Source organism: Xyrauchen texanus, chromosome 4 (genome assembly GCF_025860055.1).
Source record: "Xyrauchen texanus isolate HMW12.3.18 chromosome 4, RBS_HiC_50CHRs, whole genome shotgun sequence".
In the NCBI taxonomy this organism is placed as follows: domain Eukaryota; kingdom Metazoa; phylum Chordata; class Actinopteri; order Cypriniformes; family Catostomidae; genus Xyrauchen; species Xyrauchen texanus.
In genome coordinates, this window is record NC_068279.1 from 34778256 (window position 1) to 34793840 (window position 15585).

Consider the following 15585-nt stretch of genomic DNA (forward strand, 5'->3'; position numbering starts at 1 on the left):
CATTTCATTGTCATTTGCAAAAATTATTGGATCACACATCCTCATTATGTTTTCAGGAAAAGTAAATAATTTCCTATCCAGACTTCCTGGATACTTGTCCTTTTCTCCATATCGCTGCACCCTTTTTTCACGTCATTTCGCAGAGGCGTTTTGTGGCCCGTTCTGCGTAACGTGGTGGCTCATTTCAGCTTATCGCGGCCTATTCGGCCCGTTTCACAGCCAGCCTGGTTCTCTTGATGGCCAGACCGCCCCTGAAAGTGCATCGGGAAAATGTCTGGTATGCCAGATTACCAATCAAGCCCTGACTGTAAAACATTAACACAATGTAGTTTGACATACAGTATATATGGGAATATCTTGCTACTATATGTCTAAAAAAAACGTTTTAAATACCTTAAGATACAATGCCAATAGTGCCAGAAATTAACGGGGACTTGGGGCAAAAATGCCACCGAAATTGACAAAAATATAATTGAAATTCAAAATAGGGGCAAAAAATTTCCACGCAAACAGTCCCTGTGTTTTATTAATAATATCTGATACAATTACAGTTATAAACATTGCAGTCTTCTTTTGACTATTCACTGAAAATTATTACATTTCCCGAGATCCGGTTCCTCACACTATTGCACGCACAGGTGGGCTCTCCGCTTATCAATCCGCATCAGTTTGGTATTGTACTCCCACGGTCAATTCCGTGACCATTCACCCCTCTAGTTCACAATGAACTGTTCTCGCGGGTAACACTCTCGCTCATGATGCTGTGCTGTACTTATCTGCCCTGTGCTTCTGTCTGTCTGAAAAGCCTCACCCGCTAGAGGACAAAAGTGCGTAAGTGATGGATGTTATATAAGAAGGTATAAGAAATCACAAAACATAATGTAAACAAATGATACAATTTACTTAATAATATCTCAATATTTTAAATAACCATAATGTTAATTAAGACATTATTATTACAACTGTGAAATAATACATATACAGAACAACCACTTTTAGTGTTTGAATCAATCATATCTCTCACTAAACACAGTGTGAAATGTTTATTTTTGCCTTATTTTATTCAGTTGGCATGTAGGAGTTGATAAATGTTTGCTTAATAATCTCATTCCATATCTGGATAATTGCTGCAATATCATAGAGGATACATTTCCTCTATGATATTGCATTATATTAGTTTTGTACAGTATGTTAACGTAATAGCCAAAACACTTGGACATATGTTAATGAGAATAAACCTGAAAAAGGAATGTGTTTCAGTCACAATGCACATTATGTAGATTAGAGATGATTTAGAGACATGTTACAAATGGCTATTTCTATGTAAAAACATTTTGTATTCTTAAATTGTTCTGTTTGTCATGAATCCTCTTGCAGCAATGCAGCTCTTTGGCATTTAGAAGCTGCAAGTTTAGGACCTGTGAGGAGTCTGTTTCTCAAACTAGAGACTGTGATGTACTTGTCTTTTTGTTGAGCATCTGGGCCGTCCACATCCCTGTCTATCCTGGTTTGAGATTATTTTTTCAATACAGTAATGCATGGAATAGCCTTCTGTGGCAGGGCGGGGGGGCGGGGCCAGGTCGTGATTCCGCACACCCGGCCCTTAATCAGGCTAATCAAGCCTCCATGAGGGATAAAGGCTGACCGGCGATGGCAGTACGACAGAGAGAGAGCGAGAGTTACAGGCAGCTGTCCGACACCTGTGTGTCATACTGCCGTCTCAGGTTGATTAGGGGCTGGGTGTGCGGAATCAAGACCTGGCCCGCCCTCCGTGCTGCCACACCTTCATCTCTCTAAATAAATAGTCTTTAGGAGAAAATATAATTTCAAGAGAAATGTGCTTCTATTTGACTATTTCTAAAACCAAAATTTGACTTGCAAGTGTAAAGCAACTTGTAAGAACTCAATACCTCAGCAAATAGGGCAAAATCCTACTGTATTGTGATTTCCACATGATAACTCAACCATCTTTAATTGTTCCAATAATAAGAAAATGTTCTTGAGTACCAAATTAGCACTTTAGAATGCTTTTATAAGGAATAGGTGACACAGTATATGTTTGCCATCACGGGAAAAGGGAAAATGTAATAAATTCAACTTAAACAGTTTTGTCAGTAATAATAAATTGCATTTAATGATTTTGACAGTATTTTTGGTCAATTTAATGCATCCATGGTGAAAGGAAGCATCCGTTTCTTTCAAGAACAAAAATGTCATTCTGTTCTAAAAATGGAAGCGCATATACTATATATAATATAATTTTCATAAAGTAACTCGTAACATAATTACTTGAGTAGTTTTTCGGCAAACTACTTATTTACTCTTACTAGAGTCATAATATTTCTCAGAACTTCTACTTGTACTCAAGTGAATTATTTATTCAGTAGCAGTACTTTTACTTAAGCAAAAAAATAATAATTACTCTTTCCACCACTGATCTAACATCATCGGAGATTTTTTTGCATGTCAGTAAACTGCTCTCCCACAGATGCCTACATAAGCTTCACACTGGAGAATACAGAAGCATAGGCGTGCAGCGCACCGACTCTTGACGAGTGATGCTGGGTGTACACATACCAGCGGAGAGCTGCTCTGTTGAACGGATGCCGTCTAAACCTCTTTGTGCCTTCAATAGCACCCCAGACTCATTCTTATTCAAACAAGATGAGACTGGAGGCAGGCAACAGAGATTAGCCAGAGATCAAAAGGCGGTGAAGCACTTGTGTTTTGTAGATTCAGACGGGTCCCATCCAACATGTAAGATCCACGGAGGAACGGAGCGCTGCACATATGCCACCCTCTCCAAGGGGCAGATAGAATTATGATGAGAGAGAGAGAGACAAAATAAAGAAAGAACTGAATAATGACAGACGGCCAAGACTACAGCCCCAATGTGAAATATTGGAATTAGATTATGAAAAAGAGAAAGGGTGCAGAAAGAGAAGAAAAACTAAGCCGTTACCGCAAGCAATTGTAGCAGAACAAAGACTATTCTCCCTTTTTTTACTGCTGGAGATATGTAACTGCTTCCATGTGTTTAATATGTCACCGTTTGCTGTAAATTTGTTTTAAATATGAAATACTCCTCTGACAGACAATAATTTAGTCGTGTAACCTAAGAACATAGCATCTGGATCTGCAATATGCAACATAAGGATGGTAACTACTGTGACGCCTGTGTGCCAACTGTGATTAATATAAATAAACGTGGGGAATACATTTCTTGGCTCCGTATATGTTCGTAGTTAATGCAGGCTTAATAGCTGCATCAGTACGCAAACAGGTTCGTCTTTGTCTCACACTTACCGGCAAGTAGTGGTACTTCAGTTCTCAGCTAAATCCAGATCACTCATGCTTGCAGACACTGATAAATAAGAGGAAAACCGTACAAGGTAGCTTGCCATATTTGTGTTATTTCCAGTTAATTTGGGGCTATTATGGATTTTGCAAATAATGTGAGCCTACGGGTGTTAGGAGAAGGGGACTAGCAATAGGAAAACACGCACACACAAACAGACAAACTCAATCCTGACATAGCCACTGGTGAATAGACAGAGAAGTATTCAAACAGAAAAGGGTGCCTCCTCTACAAAGTGCACCACCTTTGCTGCAAGAAAACAACACTCTTTTCCAACCACAATGCAGATCAAAGATTCATATTTATTTATTTATTTCGGCAGTGAGAAAGTTTTTCAAACGACAAACATGGGAGCTTTGGTAAACTGGGTCAGAGCTGCCTGGGCTGTGTCTCCATGGGGTGGGTTGGTGGGGGTGCAGAATGTCACACCCCGAACACCCAAGAAGAGAGGGATTAGGTGGCATAAAGCTTGTGAGAGATACTTCCTTAAAAATATGCTGCCTCAGAAATATTATTCTCAGAATGAATAAACTATCCTAGAAGAAGAAACCAAAATAATTGGGATTTTATTGTCAAAGGACTGAATTAATGTCAAAACTAAGTTCAGTTACATTGTTGCATCTTGAACAGGGGCGTAACTTGAGGGATGGCAGGTTGGGCAGCCGCCCTAGGGCCTGGGGTGAGATGTGACCTGTAACGGTTGACCAAAAGAAACCATTAAGTGGACCCGAGGGGTGATGAAAAAAGGCCCTCCAATATCAGTATCAGTGTGTTATATTTTGCATCTCTTTTTGCATTTCGGACATATTGTTTTCTGAATAATATAGCCATTCATCTTTATTAATAAAAATAAGGGAAAATGTTTTTGTAAAATGTGGTTCTCAATGTTCCTTTGATTTCAAACTCTCCCTACATTTCCCCCAAGCTCTAAAGTTCTCATTTGCAATCTGTTCAAATTGTTCACGCTGGTTCTGCTAGCATAAGCTCACCAATTCCCTTGTTATTTCAAACTTAAATTAGCAATGTCAAACTTCTACTAAGTCCAGAGTGATACAAATTAATATTGATTATGTCATGGTGACTTGCTCCAAAGTGAGGAGAATCTAATACAAACACTGTGCGGAGGCTAGGTAGTTTCCCCCATGCTTCAATTCCAACCAAGCAAAGTGTTGCTGGATTCAATTACTCTAAACAGGAGTAATAATGAAGTCTGACTTTGAGGAAATATGGCAACATAAAAGCACCACATAATTTTAGTATTCCTGAGTCCTGTGCCTCTGATATATTTTAGAATATGTCTATCCCTCACTGTACTTATACAATAAGTACAAAACATTATGTGGATTTTAAGTTTTTGTTTGTCCTGAAATTACTGTTTTAGACCCCCACACTTCACAGCTCATTCTGAATTCTTAAGTCCTTTCCTACAAAAGTATAAAGCTACAAAAAATATAATTTTTTTGGCTGTGCCCGGTCACTGTGCAGTTCTCGATTTTTCCACAGACACAATGTTTCGGCTAATCACGTGAGGGGAAGGAGGAAGAGAAGAGCTTGAAGGGAAAAACTCACCGGTGCCGATCTTGTGCTTTCCCAGGAAGTCACACCTTGCAGGTCCAGCTGTAGGCCAGGTTAATCAAACCATTACAAAACTTAATAAAAAAAAGAAAAAACAAAACCAAACAAATGCCCTGCATTAATATAGCCAGACCAGCTGGCTTTGAACGAAAACCCTGATCTGGGTTGTGTTGCCCTGCAAACTCGCTTGGATCTGAAATGGTTGCTATGTGTACCCACAGAAATGAGTCACTTGCTCCCTAAACCCCCCTCCCCCCCACACCCCCAAGGGAAAAGGTTGATCGTTATATTTATGGTCCCATTGCAAAAGTATTAGCAAGTGTCTTATCTCCACCTGTTCCTGTCGCTCCAGTCATGGAGGTATATTTAGGTTTTAGAGATGTCAGTGGCAACCAGACCTTTGTCTTTGCTGGAATGGCAGTCCAGGATTGCTGTCCCCTGCATAATATAAAATAATATAATATAAAACAAAATCAATCAATCAGTCAGTCAGTCAGTCAGTCAGTCAGTCAGTCAGTCAGTCTGTCTGTCTGTCTGTCTGTCTGTCTGTCTGTCTGTCTGTCTGTCTGTCTGTCTGTCTGTCTGTCTATCTATCTATCTATCTATCTATCTATCTATCTATCTATCTATCTGTCATCTAGTGGAGTAAAACCACACTGTCCATTCCTGTATATGCCATCAATTGGCTGTATCTCTTTACAGTTCAAACTTACAAAAAAACACATAATGTCAGGGTCAAAACATGAATTTTCAAGCTGAATTTATAACAATCTAATTATAAATGATATTTTAACCTGAAATAGCACAACAACAGGGAAGACAGCCATTTACGGCTTCAAACATTTATTCCCAGTAGGTCACAGAATTCCATTCTCTCTGTGACATCACATTTGTATTGACTATCCTGGGGATATCTGACCTTTAATGGGAATTGGTTTTGATTTGATGGAATTTGAGTTCATCATATATGGCTACAATATCTTAATGGGAGTTGAATTGGTGTGGGACACAAAAAAATATGATATTACAAAGCAGTAAAGCTGTGCGCTTACTGTAAAAAAGGGAGGAGGAAACTGTTGAGGATAAATATGATTAATTGTCCCTTTCTGTTCTGAGCACTTCCCATGCATGTTGAATCTAAGGCTTCAATATGATTCAAGAAAACACTGTTTCACAGTGAACATGGCTATGTGAACAGATTTACAGTAAATCTCCATCACTTGCCATGTGTTGTAAATAATAATGCATATTGATTTATATGGGATATTATAAACCAAATATGACACATGGACTATTGTTGAATCTTTATTATTGAAAACTGAAAGTTTATTGATGTCACTATTGTTGTGAACAATAATATTAGGGTTAATTTTGCTCCCGTTGACTTAGTGATGTCCCTAGAAATTGTGTTAATACCGCATAATTACTGCATAACCAGCCTAATTTTAACTTTAATAAACTTGTTGAAATCAATCTAAAAATAAGAAACTCACAGAAAAATCACTTAGCAATGGAAATCAGATCCTGACAGAGATGAGGAAAATAAAGAAGGCAATTTTTACATTACATCTCACAAATGGTACATTATTTCTCACAATTACTACTTTATAACTCGTAATAATCAATTGTGAATTTACTTCTTGCAATTAATTATTACATGAAATAAAGTCACAATTGTAATGTGCATAGTCAGGATTACATTTTTATCTTTCCCTCTGTGTCAGGATCAAAGTACCATACTTATCAGAGATATCTTGAAGTGAAAATCAGCCCTTCTTAATACATACACATACCTGAATACTTCTGTCGCACTCTTCACTGAAATTTTGTTAAACGTAGCGGTGCTCTGAGAGTTCACCTCTACATTTAACAACACAGCATTTCACCTCAAAAAAGCATACTGGATTGATATTCTAATGTTGAGCACCACTCAAAGCAATCATATAAGAATACAAACATAGAAATAAATAAATAAGGTGGCATTATGTCAAATTAAACTCAATTATTTATATTTGACAAATAAATAGCAAACTCTAACAATCTAACAATATACTGTATGTCTCTTGATTGTAACCTTTGAAAGGATGAATGTAAAGATAATCCATACAGCTAGATAGGGCTTTTATGTAATGATAAACAAGCTGGAACCAAGTCACACTGTTCTCTCACATTGTTATTTTTTACTGCCACTAACATGCTTATGCTATGCTATTTCTTATTCTCTATGTTGAAGTAAAGCAGAAAGTTCAGCACTTCCATTGAAGATGAATGAGCAAAATATTGCTATCCTCTAAACAAAGAATCACATATTATTTTATTGCAATCCAGACATCAATATATTATCTTGTCAACAGGTCCCATACTACCCTCATTCAGTATTCAGGTCAACAAAGGTCTTGGCTGGATAAGTGCATGTCTGAGTCAGTACACCTTTCTCTATTCTCCCTCTTTGCTGTGTCTCTCCTCTGCACTAAATTACTCATAGACAGTTCTTTCTAATATTTAATAAACCAATATTCAGGCTGAATGTCTCTCTCTCCACTGGCAAGCTAATGACTGTGTGTAAGGGCCAGGCGCAGTTAGAGTGCTCATTGCTGGACAGGCTGCGTTTTCCAGTAGCAGCAGAAGCAGCAGCAGCATGCAGGAGTCTGCCTGTCTGTGCAGCTCTTAAGGAAAGAGGACCAGTGTGGCTATGCACAGCAGCAGAGACGCCCCAGCCATCAACCACAGGAGCCAGCCCGGCTCCCCCCATGAGGCACACTGACTGGACCCAAGTGTTTGCGTGTGAGGGAGAAAAAGAGAGAGAATATGAGTCAGATTTGTTGGATTTTTTATGTGTATATTTAAGTGTGGCTGTATTATACACTATGTGTTATCTTAAGGTGACAGAAGACTATCAGGAAGCCCGAAATGGCATATTTGTTTTCTTTAAGCCTTTAACGCAATTAGAATTTTTGTTTAATCATTGGCAGCACATTAACAGTAATTATCTTGATTAATTTACTGACAGATTTATATTTTTGTGTCCATGATTATTTTTATTGCAGCGGAGTGCAAGTGAAAGTATCAAAATATCACTGTAATATTTCAAATAATAAAAAAATTATTTAATTAAAAACACTCAACTACTGTACTTAAATATTTAACTATCACTTTGTATTATATTTAACTTACTAACATCTAATTTGACTCAATAAATTACAAAATTGACTCAAAAAATAATGGTCCTGGAGGAACGTTGTCTCGTTTCACTGTGTAATGTACTAACTCTATATGGTTGAACGACAATAAAAACCACTTGACTTGACTTGACTAAAGTATTATGAATAAAGAAATACAAACAACATTCATTTGTCAAAGCTGTGAATGTAATTCTGCATTTGTTTTGTGGTTTTGGCAATAATCAAAATCATCTGGCCATTTTAATATTGTAAATATCCCCAATAACATATGTCAGAGCACATGTTATGTACTATTTAGCTAACTCTCAGCAACTGTGTTTCTGTGTTGGAAATTCAACTGGTGGTCTCTATATCAATGGTACTGAGTGGCGTGGGCAGGTTCGAGTCAGCCCTCTCCTTAACACAAGGTCGCTCTGTGTGTGTCCTGCCCAAGAGACTGAGGGAAGCACAGGTTCAACATGCATATATCCATCCATCCATACACACACATATGCGTCTGCACATGCTAAACACATCGTATGATTCCATGTTCCATGCTAAAACTCAACTCCAGTCTGTAACATACTGATGAAATCTTAGCCTGAATAGATCTGATGAAGTACAGAAAAGGGAAAAGGATTAGAGAAAGGGGGAAGGAAAGAGCGGGAGACAGAGAGCTGGCGAGAGGTAGGAGTCTGCACACCTCTTTCCAAAAACAATATTTTGACTGAAAGGTTAGCCATCTGGATCTTCTGAAGGCAGGATTACGGCTGGTGCCTCAGCTTATTTTTTTCCCCTATTACCACTCTGGTTGCCACAGACACAGCCACTGGCTTGCATGGAGACACTCTATGATGACAACCACCCTGCTGCTTCATGAACAGCTCTCAAAACTACAATAGGTTATCTAAGCATGCTTTAAAATAGACTTTGTGTGATACCTGGAAAACATATTACTTAAGACCAACGTTACTGTCCATAAATGCATTCAGCATTGAAACTAGATAGATAGATAGATAGATAGATAGATAGATAGATAGATAGATAGATAGATAGATAGATAGATAGATAGATAGATAGATAGATAGATTGATTGATTTTGTTTTTTATTATATTACATTCACAAAACACTGAATGTACGACTAATATAGCTTAATTTTTATTTGTTTCATTTGAAAATGCAGTAGATCTTCACAGAAATCTCTGTCTCCTCAGCACTTACCGAGCTCGAACCTGAATACTCTGGCATGTGTCCATGGCAACCTGAGAGCACATTCAACCTTTCCCTCTCACTCACTCATTCTCTCCGAGCATGCCCTGAGCACTCTGAAAGTGGCAGCTTTTATCTTGTAATTAGATGGACGGAACTCACCTCAAGGTAAGTGCAAGTGGAGCAAGACCCCACATTGCCCTTTGATCCAAGTTATCACTGTACTGTATATCTGATTAATATTCCAGGATTTATTCTAAAGACTACATTTAATAAGGTTATGGGACTGTAGTTCTCATAGATTGTTCTTGTCTTTACTTAATATGCGGAAACAAAAATAAGGCATTTGGAGGTTGATTCTCCCTAAAAAGTTTAAACACTGTGGCTCTGTCAATTATAACTTTGTTTAATTGAGCATCCTGACAAGCCTGACACTGCAATATTGGCTAAACCAGTGGTGTGAATTTGAGGAAGGATTATTTGTTTTTGTCTTACCAATGGCAGAGAGGTGGAGAGCTCCAGAACAACACGATCACACAGGAAGTCGGCATGTTGTTTCCAAATATTTCAGTAGCCTATGATCAGCCTTATAATGCCGACTCACTAACAAGTAACATCTCCCATCAGACATTTTTGCATCGGCTCCAGCATGTTTACCTTCCTTTGTAGTGCAACCGGTAGTGCGTTGCATCAGGAGTGTAGTAGATCTGGGTTCGCATCCCACATTGCAACCAGGAAGTAATCACGTTTGCATAGTCAGTGACAAGCACGATTCAAAGGTAGCATTTTAACCCCAAACATTACATTTTTACTCTACTGATGGTTAGGTGTAGGTTTGGGTTAGCCCATAAAGTTTATAAAATATGCATTCCTCTTTACTGTTTCACATGCTTTACAGCTCAAAACAACTCACTTTTCAACTCACTTTTGGCACCCCTCAGTGGACAATACACCCTGAAAATGGAGCTGACACTTGCCCATACCATATGCCAAAAGGTTCCCTTTGAAAATGGTTGATAAAGGGGTTTGTTAATGACTTATAATGCCTATACAAATGCATTGTAAATTATTTACATGCAGTTACAACAATATGAATAAAAAAGTTTACATTTCTACGACATTGCCAAGTGTAAAATAGACAGATTTATGTTATAAATGCTTAATTAAGGTCTGTATTACAACTTATTTGAAAACCATGAAATGTAATAATTTCAGATTTATGTCATGACGCAGCAAAAACAAAAGATTATTATCGAGAGAATAAAACTTGTTTTGTTTGTATTCATTACACTAATGTCTTGACTCATGTCACTTTGCTTGTCAAGTTGGTGACAAAAGTATGCCTCTACTCAGAGTGGTAACCTACATATCAAAGATGGACAGTCTCAGCCAAACATCTTTCAGGACTTCATACTCATCCACAGCAATAGTGTATACCTGTAACTTTGATTTCCCACACTAATCAAAAGTATTACTATATTCTTTATTTCCTTTCATTTTATTGGTCATTTATGAATTAAGTGACACTATCTGTACCTTAACATAAGGTGGATTTCCAAACTTAATTAGTAACCTTAATAAGGCACCAAAATGCAAGCTGGACATCCATGGCCTTGGTTTATTGGTTTATTGAGTTTAATCTCACTATAGTCCATTTTTTGCATCATGACATAAATCATTATGAAATTCCAAGTACCTTTATTAACACACACACACACACACACACACACACACACACACACACACACACATATATATATATATATATATATATATATATATATATATATATATATATATATATATATATATATATATATATAATTTTAAAACATGTGAGTTTAAATTGGCTCAATATCTGGCAAGTATTGCATGAAAGTTACACTTTATATTCCTGTTGTTATAACTGTATATAAATGATTTATAATGCATTTATAGATTAGTTATTAGTCCTTAATTAACCCCTTTTATAAACCCCTTTTATATGATTTTATAAATCATAATGTAAATTTTCCGATTGTATCAGTCTGTCCAAAAAACATTTTAAAACATTGATTATTTTTGATTATTGTTGATGCTACTGTTGTATAAATTACACATTTCACCTAGGTGAACACGGTGAGACAGAACAATGCAGTGCAGTGCATGACTTTTTGGAGGGGTGATGGAAGGACCCCAATCTTACCCAAGACAAGCACCTAAATGAGACCTTTCATGTGTCCTATTTCACATGCTGAATATACGAAATGCATACATATGTACACCCTTCTGTTTCTCTCCATCCCAATCTCTTTGCAGCTCTGTCTTCACTTTAGGAAAAGTGTGTGACAAGTAGCACAGATGGAGTGTGAGGAGAGAGGTCTTCTCGGGTACGTTTCATGGTGTATTTGGCTGCGCCTTGCAGCTGATGATTTAGGTGTCATAATAGATGTTCCCATAATAGCTCTTAATCCAATGGACACTTCCAGAGCAGCATCCCTCACAAAGCTCTCTCTTTCCATCTAGAACGAGTCAATCAGCAGCCTCAGGCATCCTTTTTTTAAGTGACAACTAGTCCAATCACACAGCCTTCTCAGTATCACTGATTTAAAGGACTTGTCAAACATATTAGCTGCTAAGTGAAGAATAAAATTGGCAAACTGGTTGATAAAGTGAATCCCGCTCACTAAAGCTCCTGTGGGTAAATTGGACTGATTCTTTTTCTCTCTCTCTCTCAGAGGTCTTTAATTAATGTTCATGCTTTGAATTTTGGCAATTGTCACTTAAAACATGCGTAAAAATGGGTTTTAACCTGAAGGCTATTTCTATCACCATTTTTCTGTCCCTGACTAAATATTGGTGGCAGATTATTTAGGTTGAAAGCCAAAAACACAAAGATAAAGTCCTGGTCTCTTCTTTTGTGCAAATTTAGCTCTTGTAAACGTGTAGATGAAACAATAGCTCCAATGATGTTGGTGTGATTTGTGATGTAAGCATTCTTGGCATCTTTTAAAGTTGAAATAACTAGTCAGCCAAACTTTGGTTCCAAATGTATGGTTATCCTCCAAAATCCTAGATGATGTTTTTCACCAAAAGTTATGTAAATATACTTATTTAACATCTTGCACATAGTACTACAAAGGAAAATAAAGATTATCATGTTATAATGTTATCACCAACACCAGATACATATAGTAAATGATGTCCAAATGCACCTTCAACAAATGAAGTTTAGTTTATATTCACATCAATAGAATTTGGTTTTTGATCCAGGTCATTGTCACGAACCCCGCTCCTCTGCCCCATCCCCGCTTTGTCGCACACACACTCACTCCCTCGACCTCACTCCCTCGCTCCGCCCCCTCGAGCTTTTCACGCTCTTTTTGCTCGCTCGAGCCCTCACGCCCACTTTGCTCCTACTCACCCACATGCTCGTAGGTTATCTCCCTTCCTCGAGTTTCTCACGCGCTTCCAATCCTCCTGCACATTAGTTTCACCTGCACTCGTCTCATCACCTGTCATGGTTTACACCTGCACTCGCCCCTATATATATCACCACCCTTTCGCTGCACGGGTGTTGGTTATTGTATTTAGTTTCCCGTGTCTTTGCCCCCCGCTAGTCTCGTCTAGTTTTGCTCTCCTCTTGTTTACCTCTTAGCTTGCCAGCTCCCCTTGTTCCCCTGTCTTTTGCTCCCACTAGTTATTCTATATCTTGATTCCCCGGCTCTCCACCTCACGCTCCCCTTGACTACTCTTCACTGGATTTGCCCTTGTTTTGTACTGTTGCTTTGCTTTGTGAATAAAGCAGTTTTTCCCCGACATTGTGACTGTCTCAACTTGTGTGCGCTACAGAATAACCAACCTCACCATTGACAGTCACAATGCCCCGCGCTAAGGATTCGCGCAGCTCACTAGAGCGGAGAAGCATGTCACATTTGGCGCGAGGAGCTACAGTGTGGAGAGATGACCACGCGCTCACGGCCCAGGGGCAGCAGGTATGCGCTATTTCTGATTTGTTTCACCCAATTTCACCTGTGTCTGCCCCTGAGTCCTTTTATGCCTCCAGTGCATTTCTGAGCGCCGTGCACTCTCCACCCCCGGAGAGGTTTTATGGCTCTTCGGACGCTGACCAAGGGGTTTTCATGCGAGGCAGCGGTTGTGTAACTCATAACCCCGCCCTCGACATTAAGGAGCCAGCGGCCCGACTCTTGGGGTTAGCGTCAGGGAGTCAACCCTTGGAGGTTTATGTTATTGATTTTTGTGCCCTGGCCAACCAGGTGAATTTTGATGAGGTGGTTCTGAAAGACATTTTTCAATATGGACTGAATGAGCCAGCCTCATCATACATGCCTGGTGGTCGCTGCTCTCTCAACCTGGCTCAGTTTACTGACCTCGCCCTGCTGTGCGTTGGTTCCTCGTTTACTGTGGGGGAGGCAGATACTGAACCAGCGCTCCACACCACGGCCCCCCGAAGCCTGACACGGCCCTAGTCCCGACAACTGCCACGGCCAACGAGCCAGCACCCACGGCCCATGAGCCAGCGCCCATGCCCGCCACGGCCAACGAGCCAGCGCCCATGTCGGCCACGGTCAGCCAGCCAGCGCCTGTAGCCTCGACCGCCCCCATGGCCACATCCCCTGTTGGCCGAAGACGTCAGAGAAGGAAGAGGGCCCCTTCTCCCCAGTCTCGTCTTGTGCTCAAGACCGCAGAGGTTCCCTCAGAGTCTTCCACGGCTCTGCCGGGTTCTGCTCCGCCCCCGGAGTCTTCCACGGCTCTGCCGGGTTCTGCTCTGCCCCAGAGTCTTCCACGGCTCTGCCGGGTTCTGCTCCGCCCCCAGAGTCTTCCACGGCTCTGCCGGGTTCTGCTCCGCCCCCAGAGTCTTCCACGGCTCTGCCGGGTTCTGTTCTGCCCCCAGAGTCTTCCACGGACCTGCCAGCCTCTGCTCGCCCCTCAGAGCCCTTGCAGGCTCCTCCTCTCAAGCCTCCCAGGGCTTCTCCTCACGAGTCTTTCATGGCTCCACCCCTCAAGCCTCTCACTGCTTTGCCTCACGAGTCTTTCATGGCTCCACCCCTCAAGCCTCTCACGGCTTTGCCTCTCGAGTCTCTCAGGGCTCCTCCCCCTCCTTCCAAGCCTCTCAGGGCTTCTCCTCTAGAGTCTTTCATGGCTCCATCCCTCAAGCCTCTCACGGCTTCGCCTCTCGAGTCTTTCAGGGCTCCTCCTCCCCTCGAGCCTCTCAGGGCTCCACCCCTCGAGTCTTTCATGGCTCCACCCCTCAAGCCTCTCACGGCTTCGCCTCTCGAGTCTCTCAGGGCTCCTTTCCCTCTCAAGCCTCCTAGGGCTTCTCACGAGTCTTTCATGGCTCCACCCCTCAAGCCTCTCACGGCTTCGCCTCTCGAGTCTCTCAGGGCTCCTCCCCCTCTCAAGCCTCTCAGAGCTTCCCCTCTCGAGTCTTTCAGGGCTCCTCCTCCCCTCAAGCCTCCCAGGGCTTCTCCTCATGAGTCTTTCATGGCTCCACCCCTCAAGCCTCTCACGGCTTTGCCTCTCGAGTCTCTCAGGGCTCCTCCCCCTCTCAAGCCTCTCAGGGCTCCTCCTCCCCTCGAGTCTTTCAGGGCTCCTCCTCCCCTCGAGCCTCTCAGGGCTCCGTCCCTCGAGTCTTTCATGGCTCCACCCCTCAAGCCTCTCACGGCTTCGCCTCTCGAGTCTCTCAGGGCTCCTCCCCCTCTCAAGCCTCTCAGGGCTTCCCCTCTCGAGTCTCTCAGGGCTTCTCCTCTCGAGTCTTTCAGGGCTCCACCCCCTTCCAAGCCTCTCAGGGCTTTGTCTCTCGAGTCTTTCATGGCTCCCCCCCTCGAGCCTCTCGAATCTTCCAGGGCCCCACCTCTAGAGCCTCTCGAGTCTTCCACAACCTTTTTCCCCGAGCCTCTCACGGCTCTACTCCCAGAGACTCCAGAGCTTCCTACAGCTCCGCCTCCCGAGCCTCCTACGGCTCCGCCTCTCGAGCCTCCTACGGCTCCGCCTCCCGAGCCTCCTACGGCTCCGCCTCCCGGGCCTCCTACGGCTCCCCCTCCAGAGCCTCCCACGGCTCCACCTCCCGAGCCTCTCACGGCTCTGCTCCCAAAGACTCCAGAGCTTTCTACGGCTCCGCCTCTCGGGCCTCCTATGGCTCCCCCTCCAGGGCCTCCCACGGCTCCACCTCCCGAGCCTCTCACGGCTCTGATCCCAAAGACTCCAGAGCTTTCTAGAGCTCCGCCCCTCGAGCCTGCTACGGCTCTACCCCCCGAGACTACAGAGCCTGCCAGGTCGTC

The 15585-nt window shown here is 41.7% G+C and overlaps 1 protein-coding gene across 8 annotated transcripts in view; it reads right to left on the reverse strand.

Moving 5' to 3' along the window:
- LOC127638392 (myocyte-specific enhancer factor 2C-like) overlaps positions 1 to 5119 on the reverse strand; it is a 92836-nt gene extending 87717 nt beyond the window's left edge. For all 8 annotated transcript variants that reach the window (XM_052119945.1, XM_052119930.1, XM_052119937.1 and 5 more), the window contains exon 1: positions 4928 to 5119. The gene's annotated coding sequence lies outside the window, so the exon portion shown is untranslated. The remainder of the gene's footprint in view (positions 1 to 4927) is intronic.
- Positions 5120 to 15585: the final 10466 nt, after the last annotated feature.